Below are 3,257 nucleotides of genomic sequence, written 5' to 3'. Positions count from 1 at the left end.
GACTGTTCCTGGTCCTCGCCAACCTCTCCAGCTACCCGGACGCCGCGCTTGTGCGTTCTATGATGCCAGTCTAAATCCGGCATACAGAGCGCCGTTGTCCGAGGAAGGCCCTCGAGCGAGTTTCGCGGCCTTTGTGGAGTGCCACTCCGGACCCAGTGCCCAGCCCACCATCTCCCCGCTGCGCGGAGCGCATGCCTGAGCTCGCCGCAGCTGACGAGCCGTTGCCGCATGGAGCGACAGAGCCGGAGCTGCAAGTGATGTCAGTCAAGGTGCGAGAACCGGCAACAGAGCCCGCCACGAGGGAGAATGCTGCGGACAGAAAGAGTGTGGAGTGGAGCTCCGCCCACTGCACCGCGGCTGAGGGTGAGCTGATTATACTTCTGGGACTGCTGGACTTCGAGGAGGACCTTATAGACTGGGAAACAGAGCTGGAATGGGAAACAGATCTGGAAGCCGATTTGCCCCCTCTCCTCTCTCCTTCGTCCCCGCTGGTCCTGTCCAGCCCTGAGTGAGCTCCCGTTACCCAGTCCAGTAGAGAGAGGGTACCAGTCCCCGAGTTTAGCCCAGAGAGGGCTCCAGTCCCCAAGTCTAGCCCAGAGATGCCTCCAGTCCCCGAGTTTAGCCCAGAGAGGGCTCCAGTCCCCGAGTTTAGCCCAGAGAGGGTTCCAGTCCCCGAGTTTAGCCCAAAGAGGGTTCCAGTCCCCGAGTTTAGCTCAGAGAGGGCTCCAGTTCCAGAGTTTAGCCCAGAGAGGGCCCCAGTCCGTGAGTTTAGCCCAGAGAAAGTTCCTGTTCCCATGTCTAGCCCAGAGAAGGCTCCTGTTCCCACGTCCAGCCCAAGGAAGGCTCCCATTCATGAGTTCAGCCCTGAAAGCCCAGAGGCTCATAAATGCCCGCCCTCCCACTCGCTCCTGGGACTGCCATCCTCCAGCGTTGCCCTGGCTGGAGTATCCCTTGACTCCGCCTCCAGCCTCTAAGCCCCGGACTCCGCCGGCGTTGGTCGGCCCCCTGGAGTCGGCAGCCATTCCTCCTCCATGGCTCCTCCCTCCGTCGGCTCCACCGTGGGCCTGGGTCCTGGGTCCTGCTTGGCCTCTCCTGCTTGAAGTCCTTCCTGTTGCCTCCCTGGCTCCTCCCTCTATCGTCACCTCCCTGTACTCTGTCTGCCGGCCCCCTCCCGGGTGTTCGTCCTCCTCCCGAGCCTCCTCCCAAGTTCCCACCCGTGCCACCCCCCAAATGTCATGCCCCTGGACTCTATCTGTGTGTTTTTCCCTCTCCACGTGCTCCATGACCCAATTTTCCCTCATGTTGATTGTTTATTAGTTCCAGGTGTGTCTCGTCCTCCCCACGTCAAATCATGTGTATATATAGTGAGTCGAGTTCGTAGTTTCCTCGCCGGCGTCCCTGGCTGGCTAAACATCATCCAGACATCCACTGGAACTCTGGGGAATTACTTCGGTGGAGTGAATCCTGTTTCATCACATGTTTAGTAGATCTCCCTCTTCCAGACCGAGCTAAGCTCACCTTACAGCTCTGCTCTACCACTATAGAGAGCCCAACTTCACAAAGCTCAGTCCACATTCCAGCCGCCTAGAGGGCATTCCAGGACGTGTTCAGCAAGGTCACGGCAACCCATCTTCCACCTCATCGGCCATGGGATTGTGCGATCGACCTGCTGCCTGGGGCCAAATTACCTAAGGGACATGTCTATCCCCTATCGATCCTGGTGCGCTGCTATGGAGGAGTACATCAAGGAGGCATTACATCAGGGGTTCATCCGTCCTTCCACTTCTCCTGCAGCATCCAGTTTCTTCTTTGTGGCGAAGAAGGATGGGGGGCCTGGCCTACGCCCTTGTATCGACTATCGAGCACTCAACTCCCAAACCATCAAATTTTCCTATCCCCTCCCTCTGGTGACAGCCTCGTTGGAGGAACTCCGTGGTGCCCGGATCTTCACGAAACTCGATCTACGCAGTGCCTACAATCTAATCCGCATTCGAAGAGGAGACGAATGGAAAACTGCATTCATAACACCATCCGGGAACTACAAGTACCTGGTAATGCCATATGGCCTTTCAAACTCACCATCCATCTTCCAAAACTTCATGAATGAGATCTTCCGTGATATGCTCAACCAATTCGTAATCATCTACATCGACGACATTCTCATTTACTGACCCAATCTTAAGGAACACAAACAACATGTTTCCCAGGTACTCCAATGTCTCCGCGAGCATCACCTCTACCTCAAGCAAGAAAAGTGTGAGTTCCATCAAACCACCATTCAATTCCTGGGCTACATTATCACACCAGAGGGAGTCCAAATGGATCAGAACAAGGTGGAAGCAGTGAGGAATTGGCCACAACCCACCACGGTCAAAAAGCTGCATAGATTCTTGGGATTCGCAAACTTCTATCGGCGCTTCATAGCCCACTATAGTCAACGGTCGGCTCCACTTACCTCTCTCCTCCATCAGAAACCAAAAACCCTCTCCTGGACCCCTGAAGCCACACAGGCATTTCTGCAGCTCAAATCCTCCTTCTGCACCGCTCCAGCCCTAACCCATCCAGATCCGAGCCATCAGTTCGTGGTGGAGGTGGATGCTTCCACTCTGGGAGTAGGTGCAGTATTATCCCAATGGAAGGGTGAACCCCCCGTACTCCATCCATGTGCATACTTCTCCAAGAAGATGTCCCCGGCGGAGCAAAATTACGACATCGGGAGCTGGAAGAGTGGCGGCACTGGTTGGAAGGGACTCCACATCCCTTCGAAGTCATAACTGATCACACGAACCTCCAATACCTCCGTGAAGCTAAACGTCTCAATCCCCGACAAGCCCGATGGGCCTTATTCTTCACCCGTTTCCAGTTCACAGTAACCTACCGTCCTGGGCATAAGAACCTCAAAGCAGACGCTTTATCACGACTACACCAACCAGATCCATCTCCAGATAACCCAGAAACCCATTCTCTCACCCACTGGGTTCGCATGTCCAATCACCTGGGAAGTGAATGATCAAATTCGTGCCGCCACTCTCACAGAACCTGCTCTGCCGGGAGGTCTGGAAGGGAGACTTTATGTACCTACCACTCTGCGTCTTACCCTTCTGGACTCCATTCACACTTCTCCGGGATCGGGTCACCCAGGCAGCCAACGAACCCTCTCGCTCCTCCGGAACAGATACTGGTGGCCCAGCATGGCTCAGGATGTCGCCCGCTACGTCAAGGGTTGTTCGGTCTGCGCCATCACATCCACTCCACGC

This window comes from Sinocyclocheilus rhinocerous, unplaced genomic scaffold (assembly GCF_001515625.1).
Source record: "Sinocyclocheilus rhinocerous isolate Xijiao unplaced genomic scaffold, SAMN03320098_v1.1 scaffold1075, whole genome shotgun sequence".
In the NCBI taxonomy this organism is placed as follows: Eukaryota; Metazoa; Chordata; class Actinopteri; order Cypriniformes; family Cyprinidae; genus Sinocyclocheilus; species Sinocyclocheilus rhinocerous.
Note: the sequence above shows the minus strand (reverse complement) of the source record.